The following is a 24,061-nucleotide window of genomic DNA, read 5'->3' as shown; positions in this document are numbered from 1 at the left end:
ATAATGGTTCCAATAGCCAGAAGCTCCATAGAACCAGCAGCTAAGTTTTAAGAGCAAAATGAAGAAAACCTAGAGACTTTCATAGAATAGACCCCATAGAGAATTTCTTCATAACACCACCATTCCCAACTTTATGCAAGAATTTAATCCTGTAATTTATAATCCCATGCAGTTATATTCCAAAACTGTGTTTGCATGCATTGTTTCACTGTGTCTGTCTTCAGGACTGATATTCAAACAGAAACTTTAGGCAAGAATCTATATTCCCTGCTAAGATAACCACAAGAATCACATCTACCCAAATGTTCTGGGTCACTGGCCACATTGCCAAGATCATCTGTATCTTCTAGAAGAAGTATTTATTTATCTACAACAGAAGCATGGTTTGGCATATGACATAAAATTGAACCCAATGGATCATTATTATACAGAGTCACTAAAATATTGAGATATTGTAGATTTATTATTTTTAACTAACTTCTCTAGAAAAATCTCATAATTAACCCAGGCACTTAGAAAATAGGATATCTACGCTTTTAAAGTTATTTACATTTTATCACAAATGTTTTCCTTCTCTCCCCCAACCTCATTGCTGACTGATACTGATCATAATTATGGACCCTATTTTCACTGGAAAATCATAGATTTAGGACTGGAAAGCTCCTTAGAAATGATAACACTAGGTTAAGTGACATAAAAATCATGCAGTTAGTGGCAGAGCCAGATTTTTAAATATAAGGCTTGGTATAAAAGAGTCCCCAAATATCCCAAGGTTATTATTTTTCTTCACTAAATTTCTGATATTAATGTGTGCATGCTCAGTTGCTCAATCATGTCCAACTCTTTGCAACCCCATGGACTGTAGCCCGTCAGGTACTTCTGTCCATGGGAATTTTCAGGCAAGAATACTGAAGTGGGTTGCCATTTCCTCCTTCAGGGCATCTTTCTGATGCAGGGATCAAACCTATGTCTCATCTATCTCCTGTGTTGGCAGGCAGATCCTTTACTACTGAGCCACCTGGGAAGTCTTCTGATATTAATGAGTGAAGAGTGAAGTTGCTCAGTCATGTCCGACTCTTTGCAATCCCGTGGACTGTAGCCCACCAGGCTCATCTGTCCATGGAATTCTTCAGGCAAGAGTACTGGAGTGGGTTGCCATTTCCTTCTCCAAGGGATCTTCCCAACCCAGGGATCAAACCCAGGTCTCCCGCATTGCAGGCAGACGCTTTACTGTCTGAGCCACCAGGGAAGCTGGTGTCCTGATATTAATATCCATATATAAATAATGCTTTCACTAAAAATTAAATAAAGAAACATACTTCAGGCTATTTGGGAGCTCTGATTAGTCACAGAATATGATCATTTTCCTTTAATGGATATTTGAAGAGGTTTTTTCTGTTCATCCTGTTGTTTTTAGTTTTAGCCAGGGTCACTATTAAAAAAAAAAAAATAACCCTGAAAACAAAGTTACTTTTGGCACATTCAGAAAATGAAGGTTGCTTTGAGTTATATTTGGACTCCTTGATGTTTTTATCAATTTAAATAAAGGTTCTACAGCTCCCTTTAGATGACTTTTACAAGGTCATTGTATATGGATGAGTCATCACACTGCTACTGGAAAATGACTTTAGGAATAAGCCATACAGAGATTTGAAAGAGCCTTGTTTCTCACTATTACAGTTATGCAAGTGGAAAGAATAGCCTTGAATCCAGAGAAAGGAGTAGCATGCCAGAACATTTCAGCAACCAAACAGTGTATTTCTCTTTCAAAAACGAACCTGTTTATCTCTATTAACTATACAGTTTTATAATGATATTGTTTATTTACTTCCTGGTAAAGAGATTTGCAAATTTAATTTAATTAATATGAATATGCCCATAGCTACAGAGTCGGACACGACCGAGTGACTTCACTTTCACTTTTCACTCTCATGCGTTGGAGAAGGAAATGGCAACCCACTCCAGTGTTCTTGCTTGGAGAATCCCAGGGACGGGGGAGCCTGGTGGGCTGCCGTCTATGGGGTTGCACAGGGTTGGACACGACTGAAGCGACTTAGCAGCAGCAGCCCATAGCTATGTAGAATCTTGGCTGTTTGACCAGTGGCATCCCTAATGAGGCAGATGTCAAACTTAGACTTCACTCCCTGTAGCACTTGGCTTTGGAAGTGAGTTTATTATTCAGGATATAAAGTTCATTTCAGACCTTAGGCATACATGGATAACAGTCTATTTTGTTACTCAGTCTCTGGACAATTTATTTTGTTGTTTAGTTTGTTTTGGAATATTTAGTACTAGAATGCAGACACATCAGATTTTCATTGTTGCAGTCATCATTTTTGGGTCATTGAAAAGAACTGTATGCTTTAATAGAACAAAGGAGAATGGCTTTATTCTCATCAAACCATATATTAAAAGTTTTAAAACTGTTGCTTCTCCTTAAGTTCTTCTTGGTTAATTTCTTAAACAATGGACTGAACTGAAATGTCAAGAGTCTTTTGTTGGTACTTGATTTGTATGTAATAGAGTCATTTGTCATTGTCATTATGTAATACTTACAAAGGTTCTACTAGGTTAGCTAAAATAGGGTCTTGTCGCCTTCATTTCACTGCTAAAGAAAGGAAAGTTCAGTGTCATACGATCTGACCTACATGCCATATTAGTTTGTATCTTTTTAAAATTAAGCCTTATCCCACTGCTGGGCATACACACCAAGGAAACCAGAATTGAAAGAGACACGTGTACCCATCACAGCACTGTTTATAAAAGCCAGGACATGGAAGCAATCAAGACGTCCATCAGCAGACAAATGAATAAGAAAGTTGTGGTACATATACACAATGGAATATTACTCAGCCATTAAAAAGAATGCATTTGAATCAGTTCTGATGAGGTGGATGAAACTGGAGTCTATTATACAGAGTGAAGTAAGTCAGAAAGAAAAACACCAATACAGTATATTAATGCATATATACGGAATTTAGAAAGATGGTAACAGTGACCCTATATGTGAGACACAAATGTAAAGAACAGGCTTTTGGACTCTGTGGGAGAAGGCGAGGGTGGGATGATTTGAGAGAATGGCATTGAAACATGTATATTATCATATGTGAAATAGATTGCCAGTCCAGGTTCGATGCATGAGACAGGGTGCTCAGGGCTGGTGCACTGGGATGACCCTGAGGGATGGGATGGGGAGGGAGGTGGGAGGGGGGTTCAGGATGGGGAATACATGTACACCCATGGCTGATTCATGTCAATGTATGACAAAAACCACTACAATATTGTAAGGTAATTAGCCTCCAAGTAAAATAATAAATTTGTTAAAAAATAAAATTAAGCCTTATAAAATTTAGACTTGTTCATTGATATATGTAACTATTTTGACCCATATCTGCAGAGCTCTATTTATACAAATAAATAAATCAAGAGCTTCAATCTAGCTTTACTTTATTTTTAACTTCCTAATTTTGTCATCCTCTTGGGAACCAGTCTCAAGTGCTCTCAAATACCCCTTAATTCTCAGGAGTATCATTTTATGTTTCCAAGGAAGACCTCAAGTTTTAGTGCTATTAACATTTAACTCCTGAAGGAAAGACTGTCATAGTAACAGAGGTTTAACAGAGGGTTTCCCATGGAGACAGTCAGTTTATAAGGGCTTGAGTTGAGCAAAATCAAGATTGTTCCAAGGACCAGGACCATGATAGTGGCACTGCTCTTGTCCTGGATATAAGATTAATCTATGATTCATTCTCAACTTCTCTGAAATCCCTTTAGTTGTTGTTCAGTTGCTCAGTCATGTCCGACTCTTTGTGACCCCATGGACTGCAGCATGCCAGGCTTCTCTGTCCTTCACTATCTCCCGGTGCTTGCTCAAACTCATGTCCATTGAGTTAGAGATACCATCCAAGACGGTTGGATCTTGTCCTTTATCATTCCCTTCTTCCCCCGCCCTCAATCTTTCCCAGCATCAGTGTCTTTCTAATGAGTCAGCTCTTTTCATCAGGTGGCCAAAGTATTGAAGCTTCAACTTCAGCATCAGTCCTTCCAATAGAGTTTAAGCCTATTGTGTCATAGGTCCTTAGAAAGGTACTGCCAGAAAAGACCTTGGAAGTCATCCAGTCTGACATCATTTTATAAAAGTAGGACTCTGAGATAGACATTAATGGGTAAGAGACTAATGTAAGTCAGCATCTCACAGTGAGTTTTCCTTGACCCCATGCTAGTTTGAAGGTCAAACTTCCAGACCTGTGATCTTGTCATCAATAATCATAACTAGCCTGGGTAGTGCTTTTGTATTAATTTACAAAAGCTTTGGGCTAGAACCCCTTAGTGATCTTGCAAAATAAGAGTTTCATAATCATTATTTTATGAATGAGGAATCAGAGGCATGGATGTTAAAAAATCTATTGGAGTCAACTCAGTCAGTAAAGGGTTGCAATAAGCCAGGGCATATGTTCTTTGCATGTGGCACAATCCATCCCACCAGTGACTATTTACCATAAATACTAATTTACCTGAAAAGTCCTTTTTTTGGAATCATGGTTCTGATTATAATCATTATCATTCAATAATTTATTGGATACATTATTGACCAACTAGAGTTTATCCTTGAACAACATAGGGGTAAGCAGCACTGACACTCCCTACAGTCAAAAATCTGCATATAATTTATAGTTGGCCCTCTGGACCCTCTGCATCCATGGATTCAATCAACTATGGATTGTGTAGTGCTATATATTTATTACTGAAAAAGTCCACATGTAAGTGGATCCATGCAGTTTAAACCCATGTTGTTCAAGGGTCAACTGTATATGCTAGATATAGATATTCATTAGTTTAGATACTCATGTTTTTAAAAATAAACCAAATTTAAACACAGTTGAGTCATTATTCATTGGAGTCATGTTCTGTAAAATCTCTACAAACACTGAATTCGCAAATATTAAATCATTGCTCCATAGGGGAAATAACAGGGTTAGGTTTCCTGCAAGCCACTGCTCACATTTTCACCAATCAATCAATACCTAACATTTTGTGTTTGCTTCTGTTTGAAGCCATCTTATTTAATATATACTGATTAATTACCATTGAGTTCAGCCAAAAGCACCATAGTAGTACCTCAATGAAGCTTATCTAACATGTGTATCTTTTCTGTAAGGCATAACACAGCCCCTTAGGAGTCTGAGACAGCACCTCAGCCCTGCACCCAGGGACCATTTTAAACAGCAAAACTATCATCATCACTACCACCACCAACAGCAACCCCAAAAACAAAAATTCAAAAACTGTGACCCTAAATAGATTCTAAAAAGAATACTTGTTTATAGTATGAATGCTGAAATAAGAAGGCATCGCCTTCTTTGGCCTCAGCTGGGAACATGTACACCAATTGACAACGTTTCCAACCTTGTGAGCATGCGCACCTCCACAAATGACCTACTGAAGCACCGGGAGTATTAATTTGGGAATTATAAATAGCACATGGGTGAATTTGGGAATACAGAATCCTTGAATACCAAGGATCAAATGCCATTCACTATGCATTACATTTACCATAATTATTAAATTAAATAATAAATTCAAATAAAAATACAATAAAAATAAATTCAAAATAAAATTCTATCAAATAATCATTTGTTTAAATTAAATCTGATTCCATCCTTAGGGAACTTGCAATCTAGTCTGAAAGGTAGATAGTACCCTCGTGCCTTTTCCTTCATACAAATTATATTTTAAAATCATATTTTAAATTTGTTTATAAGTTTACTGGGTTTCCTTGATAACTTATAAACAAACTTTAAAAATATGGCTTTAAGATATAATTTGTATGAAGGCAAAGGCATGAGGGAGTATAGCTCATGGGGCCCTTTTACCCTGGGTGCTCAGCATTAACTGAAGTTTTGCCTCCAAACAGGGCACAGGAAGTTACCACTAGGAATGTCATTGCAGGAAACACCTGGAGACTCTGCTTTCCCACTCCTCTCTCTCCTTATCACAGAAAGAGGAAAGGAGCCTTGCACAGCTCCTCCTGAAGGAGAACTGTCTGAGGCGCTTGAACATACACACACGCCAAGGCCCCTGAAATGAGTTCGCCCCGTGTCTCACCTTCACTTACGCCCATAAACACCACTCTCATAAGCGTTCACTAGGGCCACGCGCAGGAGAGGCATAGAACGATGTGAAATTTGGTGTTCATACCTATCAAGTAAGAGGGGCCAAAATGGATTTCTGTACAGGTTCTAAGTACTAATCATGAAGCAAAATTGGTTCAAGGGTATTTTAAGAAATATGTCAGATCTTCATCAGAGAAGCTGATTAATACCTGTTAGAGTTGGAAAACGGGCTTTAGAAATATTTTATTCCAGTCACCTCATCTTACAGAGACAGGAGCTGAAGCACATTTGCTCAAGGTTATAGAGATACTTACTGACAGGGTCTGGATAAAATAGATCAGTTTTAGATGACAAATTCACTGGAAGGAAGATATATATTTATGTGTCCTAGATGTCATACATTTTTGGTGCTTTATAAAAGTTGAACTGTTATACCACACACACACACGCATATATACACACACATATATATATATATACATGTGTATAGTATGTGTAAATGTCAAATGAGTGCATTTTTAAGACTGGATGCATTTTTTAAGTGTTTAACTGCTGATTCATCCCTTACTAATAAGCAAACTGATACATTCTGTCCACACACACGCACATCTACCTGATGAGAAAGTTTTAATTCAAGCAAAGATCCCTTTATTTATCTAATCTGACTGCTGTAGGCCATGCGACTTAATATTGTATCATGCTTAGCCGCTCAGCCCAGTCTGACTCTTTTGCGACCCCATGGACTATAGCTCACAGTTCAGTTCAGTTCAGTCCAGTCACTCAGTCATGTCCGACTCTTTGCGACCAATGAATTGCAGCACTCCAGGCCTCCCTATCCATCACCAACTCCCGGAGTTCACTCAGACTCACGTCCATCGAGTCAGTGCTGCCATCCAGCCATCTCATCCTCTGTTGTCCCCTTCTCCTCCTGCCCCCAATCCCTCCCAGCATCAGAGTCCTTTCCAATGAGTCAGCTCTTCTCATGAGGTGGCCAAAGTACAAGGCTCCTTTTATCCACGTAATTTTCCAGGCAAGAATACATGAGCAGGTTGCCACGCCCTCCTTCAGAGGATCTTCCCGACCCAGAGACAGAACCAGCATCTCCTGTGTCTCCTGCATTGGCAGGCATGTTCTTTACCACTAGTGCCACATGGGAAGTAGGCTTCCTCAAAATGAACTTTGAGCATGGAACTCATAATACACAATAAGTTTAAAAACTTAAACTGTCTAAATAGTCATCTATATAGGCTTTTATCCTTAATAAAAATATTTATATTCTTCATGGGCTACTTATAGATCAAACCTGTTCAATTTAAGAAATAAGCAGCTTAAAATACTTTAAACATGACAATAAATAATTAACCCCTCATAAGCAAATAACAAGAGAAACTGAGAAAAACATTTGGAATAAAACTTAAATGATTAATAACCCTAGTATAAAAATAACTTCTAGATATGGGACAGGAGAACACATATAGAAAAGTGGGCCAGATAGACAAACAAAAAAGAAATACAAATGACTATTAACCATATGAAAATATAGTCAAGCTACCAATAAGAGAGAATCAAAATTAAAACTACAATGAGAAACCATTTTCACCTACCAGACTGGCAAAATTCTGGCAGTGAGGGGTAGGAAAATAGGCATTTTTGAAAATCATTGGTGGCAAGGCAAAATGATAAAACCACTATGAGAGAAAATTTGACACTGTCTTCCAAAACTATATATGCATTTACCTTGGGACCAGCGATCTCATTTCTAAGATCCCTTCCAAAGTACTATGGGGAAAAAAAAATACAACAAAATGTCATGTTTACAAAGCTTTTCATGACGGCCTTGTTTGCAATAGCAAAAGACCAGCAACTACTAATTTTCCAGGGTCGTCACAACAAATTTCCACAAAGGGGGACAGTTGGCTGAATTCAAGGTGTTGCCAGGGCCATTGGTTCCTTTGAAACCACAAGAGCAATCCTTTCTTGGTTCTTTTAGCCTCTGGTCTTTGACAACAATCATGGTTTTCCTTGGCTAGAGATATGTCAAGCCAATCTTTTCCTCTTTATCTCATGACCATCCTCTTTCTGTGTGTCTCTCTCCTCCTCTTGTAAGAACACCAGTCATACTGGATTAGAGTCCATGTAATGGATGAGCATGACCTCATCTTAACTTGATTACATCGGCAAAGACTCTATTTCTAAATAAGGAAGGTCCCATTCATGGGTACCAGGGGTTAGGACTTTAAAATATCCTTTTTTTGTGTGAGGGCACAATTCAACTCATAATAATAATAATGAATAGACTGCATAAACTATGGTGCATGAACACAATGGGAATCTGTATACCTCTAGTAAGAATGATTAATATAGCTACATACTACTATGAAATAGTATCTAGAATATATTAAGTGAAAACAGCAAAGTGAAAAAAAAGTGTAGATTTTATTCTACTGTTTAACTATGCCAGGATATGCTTATTTGTTTAAGTCACAAAGTAATAATCACCATAATAAAAGAATTATGAGGGAATAATATGAAAGAGACAGAAAGACGTTAAATTTCCATGGATATCAGTTGCTTTTGTGGATTTGATTTTGGAGCTATGTAAATATTTTATACAATTAAAAAACAAAATTGAAAAAGAAAATTAAGGCTAAACATCAAGAGCAAAATGAAATAAATGAATCTGTCTTTCCAGTTGGTGGAAATGACATAGGAACTATTCCAAATAAAACACAATAATTTGAAAGTACATCCTTTAGCACTAAGAGAAGTGTGGAAAAATCTTAAACCATTTTTCAGCAATCATATTGTTGATGGTAGTATTAAGCCTGTTGGTGTGTCAAATATATAATAAATTAATAAACTGAGTGATCATGTGGGTGTTATTGAAAACCAGAAGGTCTGGGAGAAAGGCAATAAGAATAAGATTAAATAAAAGTGTGGTATGAGGACAGTATTATAATATTTAAAAGAGGGGCTTTTCTTTCCTTTTAGAGACACTGATGTATATACAGATGAAATAATATACTATCTGGTATTTATTTCAAAAAAATCAGGAATGTGGAAAGGGAAATGAGTGGGGGTATAAAAGAAACAAACTGACTATTAGTAGATAATGCTTGAAATGGGTTGTGGTTACATGGAGAATTAATTATACCATTGTCTCTACTTTTTTTACATGTTTGAAATTTTCCATATTTTCCTACATGGATTGTATTTATTATATACATAAACATAAGCATGTATTTTAATGAATATATGTATGTTGATCCAGATTCTAAGTATTTATAAACTCATATATATATATATATATATACACACACACACACACACACATAAGTAAATATGCCTAGTAAGAACAATAAAAATGTATAGATTTTTGATTAACCCAGTTGCCCTATCCTTCAATTTATTGGCATCGAATTAGTGTTGCCTTTTGTGTAATTATCCCCTTTCTCGTGGGCAGCAATATCAATCATAGTCATCAAACAAAGCACACTCACCTTCCCTTTGGAACACTTACCTACACATATGGGAATTCCATAGGAAAACAATAGAAATTCCAGCAATTCCCAGTTTTCTAGTTAACTTCTCAGCCCCAACCACTCCAGATTTCCTGAGGCACAACATGATGTAGATGCGGAAATTACAGTACTGAGTAGATTGTGGGTGTTCTCTTGCTGAATTTGTGCAACAAGTTTGAAATGTGTCACCACTGACACCAATTTCTTCGCCAGGCAATGCCAGATGCCTCGTAGGTTTGATCTAATTAGAAGTTGTATCTTCTTACGTTAATCTTTTACTTACTGGTTTTCACATCAGTGCTAAAGTTCAACCACGCTAAAGCGTGACGATGAATCAGATAAATCACCCCTTCTGTCCTCGGAAGGAATGAGTAAGGATCTGGAGAAGGAACCTGGGTAGGGGGTGACTCTGGTGAAAGCCCTTCTGTGGCAGACATCAGCCAGAAATATAGAGGCTCCACTCTAAAACTTCTGTGAACTTCTCACCTCTTCTCTTCAGTGCCAACATGTCAGCTATTACCGTGTCTCCTTTCTCACCTTCAAATCACACTCTTATTTTTAGATATATGTATGACCAACCTAGATAGCATATTCAAAAGCAGAGACATTACTTTGCCAACAAAGGTTCGTCTAGTCAAGGCTATGGTTTTTCCTGTGGTCATGTATGGATGTGAGAGTTGGACTGTGAAGAAGGCTGAGTGCCGAAGAATTGATGCTTTTGAACTGTGGTGTTGGAGAAGACTCTTGAGAGTCCCTTGGACTGCAAGGAGATCAAACCAGTCCATTCTGAAGGAGATCAGCCCTGGGATTTCTTTGGAAGGACTGATGCTAAAGCTGAAACTCCAGTACTTTGGCCACCTCATGTGAAGAGTTGACTCATTGGAAAAGACTCTGATGCTGGGAGGGATTGGGGGCAGGAGGAGAAGGGGACGACAGAGGATGAGATGGCTGGATGGCATCGCTGACTCAATGGACGTGAGTCTCAGTGAACTCCGGGAGTTGGTGATGGACAGGGAGGCCTGGTGTGCTGCGATTCATGGGGTAGCAAAGAGTCAGACACGACTGAGCAACTGATCTGATCTGATCTGATCTGATGTTTACTATACACATGCATGTGTATTCATGTTAGGGGCTAGGTGTTGATGAACTTTGGCAGAATGGTACATTTGTTTTGCCTTGACCCGTATAAATCTCTGACTGTTGTTCTCTGTCTTCCATGGGCTTTCCCATTCTGGTTTGGTGTCCTATCCTAGTTTTCCCCTGGAGCTTCAGAATAGGGCTTTTGGGAGAAAACAAAAAGCTCCCATCATTATGGCTGCCTCCCTTTGAGCCCGTTAGTATTTGCTGCTCTGCCTAGTAGTGTTAATACTACGAACAGTTCACTTTTTAGTATTCCATTAAAAAGAAAAGAACAGTGAACATGAAAAAGAAACAAAGAACAGTTTCTTCTTCTAGTGAGTCTGGAATGCTGTGTTACTGCCAAGATCTTCACCAGGAGAGTCTCTGGACCATAGCTTAGAAGGCCAACAGAATGTACTAGAAAGCAAAAGTAGGTTGTTGGAGTCAGGAACAAGCCGTTAGGTTTTAAACTTAAAAGAAGTGTTTTCTATTTTACACATACTTTCAACAGTTTACATTTTTTGTAGTTAAAGTTTTAAAATCTTGGATTTGGTTACTATAGCACTGATTTGAGCTTATCCCATGTCTAATTGCATGAAACAGATTTGGGCCAAAAACCTCTCTATAAAACTCATATAAAACAGAATGGTTATTAGATACATATATTTTCTATTAAAGCTAAGGCATGCCCCAAGTAAATTTGCTAGCAGTACTACATAGAACAAACAAGAAATTTGAAAGCAGAGCATTGACATCGTGGATATTTTCTGGCTATACACTTTAGGACTTAATTCAATAAAATAGTATTCATAATATGAGGTTTCAATGCTAGGATCCCTAGCAAATGCAAAATTGAGAAAAGATTATTCTGGGAAAAGGTCTTTGTCACTTGTCCAAATTCATTTTGACTCTTGTTATTCTTTGCAATTGACAAAACTAGCCATGGTCAGCTTTTAGAAGTATCTGGTTTGTTTTCCAGTTACAAATGGAGTCATCCTAATAAGTCATGAGCACCATATACAGTTCTCAGTAGTGTAAAAATGTTAGGTTCTTGGTTACAGTGTAAAATAATCCATAGTTTGACCGAGTACTAATTGTGAGATTATAGCTGTTCAATTGTAGTGAGATAGATAAACATCTAGACATTTCAGATTAAAATATTAGAAAGTGGTTCTTTCTCTACTTGTGTAACCATCAGAAAAAAAGAAGGTATTATCCTAGAATATTTTGCAAGCTGTCTAGAAATGAAAATGAAGACATAAAGATGTATTTACTAAAGATGATAGATATGAAAAAAATAGAAGCACCCTCAAGCATGATTTTGTTTGAACATATGTCTCTTAAGGTCACTTTTCACATGAATATCCTACAATTCTGAGATAATTAACTCTTAAGTGAGAAGAAATAAATTTAATAAAGAAAATCCACCAGATTTTATCCTTGATTCTACCTGTAACTCCTCCCATTACAGTTAATAACAAAATAACAATTCAGGCTTGAACGTTGGGTTTACTTTGACCCATCTTTTCCATTATCCAGTCATCTTGTTGGACACTGGTTACTACCGACTCCACCGCCACGGTGTCATTCATATCCACTCCATCTTTTCTAGGTTTACAATCAAGGTTCTAGGGTCCAGGTGTTCACAGCCTCTCACCCAGCCTTTTGAAGCAGCCTGTGATTGTGCTATTTAATTTTTCCCTCTTGTCCCTACACGTTGCCCCTCAGTTAATATTCCTATAAAATGGTTTCGATCTTGCCATGCATGTGACCTAAATAACTGATGGTTTTAGCAGTGTCCAAACTCCAGAGCCCAGTAAACTAGGCTGCCTGCAATATGACCACTGCCTTGGACAGCTTCCTTTACATGTCTTTAATACATTCTGTCTTTCAGGCACATTAGAGTAACATTCCATCCAAAGAAGACATACTGTACAGTCCCATCTCTGAATCTCAAGTCTTATGCTTTTGGTTCTTTGAAGCAGCAACTGAAATTCTTAAAAACCATTCTCACCCCTTATCTCATCATCCTAATAGGTAGCACTGGTTAATATAATCATGTTGCTTGCTTGTTTAGATCATCTGTGCTGCTCAGAATCTTTCTAAACTTTTGTCCAGACAACTATTTTGACTTGACCTGGTACTCGTGATGAAATTACTTGCCTCCTATCACTTAGTACTCTAACGGAACTTTGAATTAAAACAGGTGGTGGAAGTAGACTAGAAATCATTGTGTTTGGGAGGAAGGAAAGAAAGTAAGGTCAAAGACATTTTTCCAGCTTACAGAGAACTGAATGTTTCTCATACAGCAGCAAGAATCTACGTGGACACAAGCATAATCAAATCTAAAACGTAAAATGTAGAACAAGAAAGATGAATTATACTCTGATCAGAGAGAAGAAGAAGAAATGTTGACCTGTTTGAATATTCTTGCACAACTTTCTTTGGTAGCTCAATATATTCTGGGAAAGAACCCTGACGATGAATCCAGAAACCAAGGTTCTGGTTCTAGCTCTGTAACTGAGTTAATATGGGACTTCCAGAACACCTTCTCCATGTACTTTGTCTTTTTATGAAACAGATGGACCAGTTCTCTGAGTCCCTACCACCCTGATCAACTGTATTAGAATTCATGGAGTCTATAAAAACTGCATCTCCCTTTTATACAAACACAATGAATACTGTGTAAGACAAAAAGAATGGTTGCATTCTTTCTGTTTGTGTTAAAATATCTGATAGGAATTCTCCTTGATCTCTCTCTTATAATACTGAGCTTCAGCAACCATCAAATGCTCGAGTTATTATGGAATTGAACAGTAGATTGACAGTTTCTTCCCAGGCCCTCCCCTCCTCCCCTTTCTCAGGCCAATCAGAATCTTCTCCTACCCTTAGTCATGAAGATCACAACCCTCTTAAACACCAGTGTATCTGACAAGGAAAATGGTTTTAGCTTGCAGTCTCTAAAATCTAATGTTGCTTAGGTGCAATATTCACCACATATTTTAGCAAATGGGAGATAATTCAAGAGGCAGATTTTTCTCAGAAACAGAATTTATGTGCCTTAAAACCAATGGATTTGATAATACCTTTAGTCAAAGGAAGCTTAAAACATTGGGTTCCCAGCAAGCTATTATTACTTACTCTGTTTCCATTTTGCTCTCAAGAGTCTAATTGATATAATTGGTATAAGAGGAAAACAACAGGAATACTTAGGACCGAAACCATTCACTCAACAGTGGAGATTATTTAATAATTTCACTTAGCAAACCCCTTGCACTTTCCACAGTAGCAGTATGTATTCTCATTGTCATTAACAGTACCTTTCATCCACTGATTTCCCAGAAGTGTTAATGACACACTCTGTAAGTAATTGCTACACTTATCTAATTTTCTTTCAGTTAATGCAGCATGTTTGTCAGTTTAACTGAATAGGCTCATGAATAACTTTATTTTCTCCCATCTTCTAAAATGTGAAAAGGAGAAGGAGAAAACATCTATCTGCGGACATCCTAACTATCAAGTGATTCCTAATCCACTGACGGGTGATTGCTCCCTAGCTTCAGTGTTTGCACTTTGGGGCAGGTTTGAATCTCTTTTCTGAAGATGTCGTGGACTCCACCTGTAGGTATGCTGTGACTCAGCTCCTACAGGGGACGTTCTGTGCTCTGTTTAGGTAAAAACATTCAGGTTCCTTAATTTCCAAAAAGAACAACAACACTGCTGCTTCACTGTTTGGAGGATGCATGTTTCTTGACAATTAATAATAAAACTTGAAATAGAAGCCCTCAGTCATTCTCCAGAGAACTCCTGTCAAATGTGAATTTCAGATTAATGATATTCAAGAGACATCCTTAAAGCAGTACTTATGCCAAGACTTCTCTTTCTAGCAAGTTATAATCAGGAATGCACTTGGACTACATTAGCTTAATTCCCTTCCCAACGGCCTCCAGTGCCAATAGACCAGCTGTCTCCTTCAAAGGTTGCTCCCACTGTGTGGGGTACCACCAACACGTTAGATTCCACTGTTGCTTCTGGTGGTGGCTACTACCTCCTTCTGGGTATCACTAGTTCCTACTGGGTACCACCCACTCCCTAGGGTAGCACTGCAGATGCCACCATTGAAAATGCCAATACAGCAAAAGTATAACACCAAATGGCACTCTGTGCTCTGGAATCTACTAGGTGCCAAAAAGTTTCCTGGAGCATCATGAAAATGGTATTCTGATGCGTATCTCCCACTCATTTGCCAGACATTTTTCAAATTCAACAGTAAATTCCATGTGAGCTCAAACAGGCTGCATTGTCATTTTAAATGTAAACTACCTCATCTCCTTAGAAGCAGGAGAACAATATTATAAATTCAAATATAGGTAAATATCCATGATATTTTTTTTTTTCATTTGCAGGAGAAATGCAGGAGAGGCTGTAATCAGAGTCAAAATAAACAGATTCTCATGTGTGTTATTTGAGAGTATAAAAGTATAATTTCCAGAAAGTTGAATAAATGATTCTCCTATAAATATAAAATCTACACATGTGAAAAACTTAATAATGAAGAATCTAGTAAGATGGCAAAGCTAATTCCAAAGATATTTGAGGAACTGGATATTCATAAACATGTTTTTAAAAACAAAAAGAAAGAAAGGAAATTGGGAGGAAGTAGGGGAAGGAGAGAAAGAAACATGAAGGGACGGGAAGGAGGAAAGGAGAGAAGGAGGCAAGGAGGGGAGGAGGGAGGGAAGAAGGAAGGAAGGAAGATTGTTGTGTTAAATAAAAACTACTAGGGTGCTATAGGGCAAAGGCAATCTACTTTGAGGTTATCTTTCTTATTGGACATAAATATATAATTAACATGTTTTGGGGCCAAATTAAATAGCAAATAATGAGTTGAACATAAGAGCATACTGCTAGAGAATTAAATGCTCACCTGGTAAACTTGTTAAACAAGATCTTAGTAACAAAGGATATGCCTCCCTCATTTTTTACTTAGTTTTAGATTTTAGATAATATTTATTTCAAGTTTCTGATTTTGGTCATAATAAGTGGCAAAGAGTATTCTTGATTACACTAAAAACCAAAAAGGCTGGCCTCATATTTTGGCTATTACCATATGCAGAACAAGAAGAGTTATTTACTCCTGTGAGCCTCCTTGAATGTGCTTTGAAGTTGCAGGTATTTGGTATCAAGCAACTACTGGAGCCAAAGGATTAACTTCCTCCTGGACATTTTTATAAAGAAGCTCAGATTTAACTTTCAAACACTTCTAATCATTTGCTCTTCTACCCAAGGAGAGAAAACCAAACCCAAGAAACTTTTCTCATCTGCTTCTCTTTCCTCAAAGTTCCTAAATGAAGCCAAGGTCCCTGGCCTGGCAGGAAGTGACCTTCCTCATTCCCTGTGAACTGGAACCCAGTGAGCCAGGTACCAGGCCTGTTCTCTCTAGAGGATTTTGCAGGCATTAACTTCATAAAGAAAGGCAATCCTTGTCTCTTAATGGGGAGGTTCTCATAGCTGATTAAATGAGTACTCCTCTCTAATATGACACACCAACTACAGCACTTGCACAATCATTTTGTCTGCTTAAATCCTGGTAAATAGGAGAACAGATTCTTACTGAACCTGAAAGTAAATATATTGACGTGAAAAGTAATGAAGCCCAGTATTTGTTCCAGAATTCTGAGATATCAGTGAGAATCAGATAGGACTTTTTAAAAAAATGTTTCATTTCAGTTACAAATCATAGTCTACTAAATTGAGGATTCAAATTGTGGTGCTGGAGAAGATTCTTGAGAGTCCCTTGGATAGCAAGGAGATCAAATCAGTCAATCCTAAAGGAAATCATCCATGAATATTCATTGGAAGGACTGATGCTTAAGCTGAAGCTCCAATACTTTGGCCACATGATGCAAAGAGTCAACTCATTGGAAAAGACCCTGACGTTGTAAAAGATTGAGGAAAGTGGGGAAGGTGGTGACAAAAGATGAGATGAGTGGATGGTATCAAGGACTCAATGGACACAAGTTTGAGCAAACTCCAGGAGATAGAGAAGGACCAGGAAACCAGTGTACTGCAGTCCATGGGGTTGCGAAGAGTTGGACACAGCTTAGTGACTGAGTAACAACAAATTGAGGGTTAGCAATAAAATAAATAAGAAAGCAAGGTTCTTTCTTATATACTAACCAGAAAATAGAACATTAAAACAATAATAATTTTTAAGGAAAAATCACAGTTAATTTTTTTCATCAGTTTGATGTAAGTCATTCTTATTCTGCTAGATCTTAGGTCAGCCCTGTTTTAACAGAATCATTTCTTTTGATTAAAAAGACTCAATTTGCTGGGATTCTCAGAAAGCCATCTTAAAGATATCCCAGCTATCAGCTTTAAGTCTATACCCACATTTTTTATAGAAATACCAATAGTTAGGAATATCAGGTAGAGTCCTTTTCACAGGGCTCTGGGAGGGCTCTCTATTTGGCCGAAAAACAAATTCTAGCTTGAAACTTATAGCAGACCCTTCAGACAAGCATCAGTGAAAAAGCAGAAACCACTTGTGATAAGGCTAAAGAATAACAGTTAATTGTAGTAACTAATTGTAGTCTATTGTAGTAACTAATAATAACAAAATGGAAGAAAATAAAATTCTCGACTTGGCTGCAAAGCACAGCTTTCTGATTGGGACCTAACCAATGAAACAGACAGTGATAGGGTACCGAGGGCCTCCAATTCAATTCTGCAGGGTGTCGATCTTTCGAACATTTATATTAGCAATATGTTATCTACAAAATCAATGACATGGAAGGCCAAACTTCTCTTTTGATTTATAGCTCTCGCCGTCTGGTTCTTACAATAGTGTTGAGCTAATTAATAAATATTGAGCCTCCCAAATTAATAATTATTCTCATCTTTCTTTTTATAAGTGAAACGACAATGTCTTGTAATTTTCCAGGGCCTGGAAAATCAAAGACAGGGTGGAGAAATAACAAAGGCAATTTTAATTTCAAAAAATACTTGAGAATTTAACTTTTCCAAACTTAGGATCTGATTTAGGAAAGCAAAATCAAAACAATTTTGAAGGGATATTTGGTTACTTGGTTACAGTAGAAGGATGGGTACCTGATAACAACAAATGGTTGTAGCTTAATGACCTGTTAAAATGACAGGATGGTATTTTAAAATACACATGGAAAAAGTAACACAATCATAAATGATTCTTTCAGAATTTATAAGCTTCAGTTATTTATCTTTTTAATAATTAGGATGGTAAGGCCAGCAGAAAAGTAAAAACTTTCTCTTGAGAATCATCATCTCTATGCTGCTGCTGCTGCTGTGTCGCTTCAGTCGTGTCCGACTCCGTGCGACCCCATAGACGGCAGCCCACCAGGCCTCCCGTCCTTGGGATTCTCCAGGCAAGAACACTGGAGTGGGTTGCCATTTCCTTCTCCAATGCATGAAAGTGAAAAGTGAAAGTGAAGTCGCTCAGTCGTGTCTGACTCTAGTGACCCCATGTACTGCAGCATACCAGGCTCCTCCGTCCATGGGATTTTCTAGGCAAAAGTACTGAAGTGGGGTGCCATTGCCTTATCCGGTCATCTCTATAATATGGGCTGATTACACAGTATTCAAGTATGGCTCTGCCATCCCTTAATAAGAAAAGACCAAATACTTCTCATTTTAACAAGAAGAAAACCTAATCTATTTTAAATCAAAATATTGTTTGACAGTAAACGATTCACAAGCTTCTTAAAACATGATTTAATGGAAGAGCCCATCAAAACAGAGTCAGATTGAAGAGAAGTGCTGAGGCTAACCACACCTTTCCACAGCCTTATGTGTTAAAGTGATGATTTGCAAACTCTGCATAAACACAGACAGAAGTGGCAGCTGCCTCCTCTTCCCTTCTTACCTCCTCCTCCTCTCTTAAAAGATCTCCTTGATGACATAGTGGGTCTTTGAAAGGTAAGTAAATTTCTCCAGGAGCCAGATAGGTCCAGGGTCCAGTTTTACAATGAAGAAATTTCTCCAAGGTCGAGGGCTTCATAATCCCTGCAGATGTAAACAGACAGCTCCAGAATTAGCCTAGGAGTTAATCTCATGATGTAACCCCTGTCTTTTGAGGAGATAAGTTATATTATTCTTTCAGAAGGACACAGATAAAGTGATTACTTTCTTCAGTTCCCAGTGAACTCTGAATCTGCTCTGTTGTATAAATTGTGTGAAATTTTATAGTGCCTTGATCATCTCTTAAGGGCTATGTACTCTGTTATACTTAACAATAAATCAGGTTTCTTTCTTTCTTTCCAAAGTAGTGTGGAGAGGTCTTTGTTGGCAGTATTTTATATACTTTCCTAACATTCTACACATTCAACTTTTATTCTTCTCTCTGTTCTTGGATGTTATGGATCAACTTGATATTTTATTCTAACACAAATTTGGTCTCTTTTCCCCTTAATAAACAAAACAAAACAAAAAAACCTTCATTACCTTACACATGCAGCTGATGGCCTTTACCATCATTATTCCTTGAATAACCTTATGCACTAAGGATACTTAATATACTTATATAAAATCCTAATATAAAAAAATATATAAGCATACTTCAGTAGTAAAGAATGCGGCTGCCAGTGCTTGCCAATGTAAAAGATGTGAATTCTGTCCTTAGGTCAGGAAGATCCCTAGGAGTAGGAAGTGGCAACCCACTCTGGTATTCTCGCCTGGAAGATCCCATGAACAGAGAAGCCTAGTGAGCCATAGTCCACGAGGTCACAAAGAGTCAGACACAACTTAGGTACTAAACAACAACAAATACATTTAAAAACATATATTATGTATAATCATATATAAAAATTGAAGAAAAAGCATATGTGTATATATATATAATTAAGCTGGATCCTGAGGTATCATATCAAGCTGACCCATTATATAATTAATAATGATACAACTTTACTATTGTTACAGGAACATTAGATAAAAATTTAAAAAACAAAAACATAAAATAACTTTTAAAAATAGAAAAAAGTTTTAAGGGAAGAAATATTTGTTAGACGTATGTATGTATCCATTCTGAAGGAGATCAGCCCTGGGATTTCTTTGGAAGGAATGATGCTAAAGCTGAAACTCCAGTACTTTGGCCACCTCATGTGAAGAGTTGACTCGTTGGAAAAGACTGATGCCCCAAAAGACTGGGGCAAGAGGAGAAGGGGACGACAGAGGATGAGATGGCTGGATGGCATCACTGACTCGATGGACCTGAGTCTGAGTGAACTCCGGGAGTCGGTGATGGACAGGGAGGCCGGGCTTGCTGCGATTCATGGGGGACACAACTGAGCGACTGATCTGATCTGATGTATGTATCCTTGTGTGTGTGTGTGTGTGTTAGTTGCTCAGTCATGTTCGAGGTGAAGTGAGGAAGCAGTTAAAAGGATAACCAGGGCTCAGAGGAGAGAGTAATCATTTTTAAGAGATTACTTTTCCCTTTTAAACAATTACGAGTTTTCAAGAACTATTTCTTTAATATAGCAAGTGTTGAGATTGTAAATAAAAGACTAATAAATATAGTAATGTTTCAAAGATGAACAGCGGTTAACGCTTGTATCTGAGTAAGACTTTGAAGGGCTGGACTCCAGCAGTCCTCTGCAGGGAATAAAAAGAGCTGTGAGGAGGAGAGGACCAAACTGAGCTCCCTGGCGCTGGCCAGGAGCAGCAGGCCGGGACGGTGGTGCAAGTGGAGATGGGCTGGTGTCGGCCCAGTGAAGGACAGTCCCTGGGAGGGGAGACAGCAGACAAATCACGGCAGACATTACCCTCTTTTGCTCAGCAGATATGAAATAGAGAGCCTGCTGTGTTGGGGGCTTTCATGATGGTAAAGACAACTGAAATTTTGTGGCCAGAGACTTTTCAGCTGTACTATGTGTGAAACTGACAGCAGACTGTGGTTAAAAATGGGGTCAGTAATAATGGTGGGAGAAATAGAAAATAATATTTAGCATCTATTATAATAACTAGGTAGCCGGGATAGAAACTGAAGAGACCGATATCCCCTCACCCCTGCCTCTGAGGTAACTAGGGAGGAAAGACAGTGCTGGTCCTCAGTGGAAGTGTGTTGGTCACTCACGCATGTCCCACTCTTTGTGACCCTATGGACTGTAACCCACCAGACTCTTCTGTCCACTCGGGGAGCCCTGATCTTCACTGGAGGCACACTCCAAAGGAGAGCGATGGTTTGACCAATGTGGGAGCGAAAAGTCATCCTTGGCTGCTTCTGAGATCCAGTGTGAGGAGCTGCCACACAACACAGAGAAGCAAAGTGACCGCTCCACCTTCCATGTCCACATAGAAAGACTAGAGCATCCATGCCACGGGGACAGAACAATTGCTTTTGCACAACGAAGGCTCAGAGGAGTTCTCTCTGCCTCTACATGTTGATCCACATCATGCTTGATATTTCAATAAAGTTAATAAATAATAATAACTAATATTTATTAAACACTGCATTCCTGGAATGGTGTTAAGAAATTTACTGAAAGTTTTTATTTTTAATTTTCAATATAATTTTTTGAAGTGGGGACTTGATCATTAATTTTAGAGTTATCGAGGCTCAGGCAATTTGTTTGTGGACACAGAGCCAAGTCAAAGTCAGAGTGAGAATCCAACTGCTGGTATTAAATATGCTTAACTTTGAAGTCCATATATTGTACATGGCATTTGCAATGTTTTGTTAAATGAACTTCCCAAAGTAACTCTAGTTATTATTTTTCCTCTATTTAAGATATTCCCAAGAAGGAAAGGAAGGTTGTAAGAGAGAGTGTTAAAGGTCCCATGTGGTACCAACAATACTGCTGCTGCTGCTAAGTTGCTTCAGTCGTATTCTACTCTATGTGACCCCATAGATGGCAGCCCACTATGCTCCTCTGTCCCTGGGATTCTCCAGGGAAGAACACTGGAGTGGGTTGCCATTTCCTTCTCCAATGCATGAAAGTGAAAAGTAAAAGTGAAGTCACTCAATCGTGTCCGACTCTTAGCGACCTCATGGACTGCAGCCCACCAGGCTCCTCCGTCCATGGGATTTTCCAGGCAAAAGTACTGGAGTGGGTTGCCATTGCCTTCTCCTACTGCTGCTGCTACTGCTAAGTTGCTTCAGTTGTGTCCAGCTCTGTGCGACCCCGCAGCTCATCAGGCTCGCCCGTCCCTGCGATTCTCCAGGCAGGAACACTGGAGTGGGTTGCCATTTCCTTCTCCAATGCATGAAAGTGAAAAGTGAAAGTGAAGTCATTCAGTCGTGTCTGACTCTTAGCGACCTCATGGACTGCAGCCTACCAGGCTCCTCTGTCCATGGGATTTTCCAGGCAAAAGTACTGGAGTGGGTTGCCATTGCCTTCTCCTGCATAACACTAAATATCTGGGGACCTTTATGAGCATTTTGGGGGATGGAAGTACTGGCTGTGGTATTTCTATACTTGAGAACAGGTATTCACTTCACACAGAAGTGAAGATCATTTATGTAACCCTTCACACAACTTGGGTGTTTAGTCAGCTATTTATTGACTGCATGACTGACTCAGGTTTATGTGGCAGAGTTAAAAGTTATTAAGATGACAGCTAGAGCTACACATTCTCTTAATGAGGCAACGGGGTGTTTTTTAGAAGGGGACACCTTAATAAGATATTAGGGACAAGAGTCGGGTCATTAGGAAACCAATTGGGGAGACCTAAACACTGCTGTGTTATAAATAACCAGGATTTGGAAGTAAAAAGAAACAGAGAAGAAAACGACATGAGCGTTAAAAGAGCGAGAACACACAAATAACGTGGGATAAAGCTGAAGGATTTCTGAAGACAGGAAGATTCTGTTTTCGGTTACTTTGGTATGTGGGTCTGAACATCAGTCACTGCACTTTTCTCCCAAACTTTCAGTCAAGTCTGCCACATCTCCTTTGTTGTGCTTGTGAATGTTTGTGCACATGTGCAAGAGTGTGTGTGTGTGTGTGTGCCCTAACAAAAGACTAGGGTACTATAGTGAGATACTTTATAAAATGTATTATCTCAGTGGAAGCAAGAACTCGGCACCCGTGATGCTGAGAGGCTCAATAGTGGAACAGAATGAAAATCCATCTAACTCATCTTTCAAGTCAGGGTGGCTCCAGCTAGTAAATCCGCAAATAATTCATAGCAGAGCTGGTAGGCCAAACCAGAAAGCAAGAATGTTGAACGTAAATTTATGAGTAAATGAAAAGATAGTTGGAAGAAATACAACAGATTTTCATGAGAATAAAATTTATCTTGTAACCTCATCAGTATCTTTCAATATTTAACCAAAAAGTATATTAGTCCTGAAGCTGAGCAGACTTCTGTGACTGCACGGATATACTGATGAAGATCACTGCGCTATCAGCAGCACAGCACAACAAAACTGCACGTTTTGTATTCTACGTGAGCATGGAAATACCTTTGGTCGGTAGTTGGTTAGCAGTTTTTAAGACAATAGAAAAGTAAGAGCAGTGACGAGGCCATTTTGGCCCAGGTTTCACCGACATTTGACCTTATTCTAGAGTCACAACCTGGCCTGCTTCTACCAGTCACTCACTGGAATAAACGCAGGTTGGAAAATTCCATGAAAGCTGGCAACACCCTGAAAACATCTCTCACTGTATAGAGTGGCATTCCTATTAAAGGTATAGGCAGGACGATATGGACAGCACAGCTGTGTTGTTTGGAGAGCCATACACAACTCCAGTAATACAATCTGGCACACAGTATGGGGCCGCTTTCACTGTGTTCCCTAACCTTCAGAAATCACTGTGCTCAGTACTCTATAAAGTTGGCCACTTATCATCCAGGATCACTAGCTGGTTCCATTATCCAACACATCTCACATGAAGAAGGGTCTCTTTTGCATTATAATGGACTTTTTCACAATACGAAGGTGAGAAGTTACTTGATTTGATCAGCGTAAAACCTAACAAATACCGTATATACTCTCAGGCGTTTTATATTTGAGTCTAACTGTTTTCATTTATCTTTAAAAAAATGTTTTTAGAGTATAGTGATGTGTTTCATATTTCATGCTAGAGGAATAACATTTCATTATCTAGAATATAATTGTTCTTTACAGCTGGTCCCATCACTTCATGGCAAATAGATAGGGAGACAGTGGAAACAGTGACAGACTTTGTTTTTGGGGGCTCCAAATCACTGTGGATGGTGACTGCAGCCATGAAATGAAAAGACACTTGCTCCTTGGAAGAAAGTTACGACCAACCTAGACAGCATATTAAAAAGCAGAGGTATTACTTTGCCAACAAATGTCTGTCT

The 24,061-nt window shown here is 38.5% G+C and overlaps 1 long non-coding RNA gene across 6 annotated transcripts in view; it reads right to left on the bottom strand.

Moving 5' to 3' along the window:
- The window catches only part of LOC147350395 (uncharacterized), a 108,798-nt gene that overhangs the window by 15,859 nt on the left and 68,878 nt on the right, over window positions 1–24,061 (bottom strand). For 5 of the 6 annotated variants that reach the window (XR_015148815.1, XR_015148817.1, XR_015148813.1 and 2 more), the window contains one exon: window positions 18,657–18,796. This is a non-coding gene — a long non-coding RNA (uncharacterized LOC147350395). Of the gene's footprint in view, window positions 1–9,633; window positions 11,171–18,656; window positions 18,797–24,061 lie in introns of all 6 variants that reach the window. The other variant, XR_015148814.1, reaches the window with a different exon arrangement.

Source organism: Bos grunniens, chromosome 20 (genome assembly GCF_055505025.1).
Source record: "Bos grunniens cultivar Pamir isolate PY7600 chromosome 20, Bosgru_T2T1.0, whole genome shotgun sequence".
Taxonomy (NCBI): domain Eukaryota; kingdom Metazoa; phylum Chordata; class Mammalia; order Artiodactyla; family Bovidae; genus Bos; species Bos grunniens.
The sequence above is the reverse complement of the archived record's forward strand: the minus strand, read 5'-3'. Positions and strand labels throughout refer to the sequence as shown.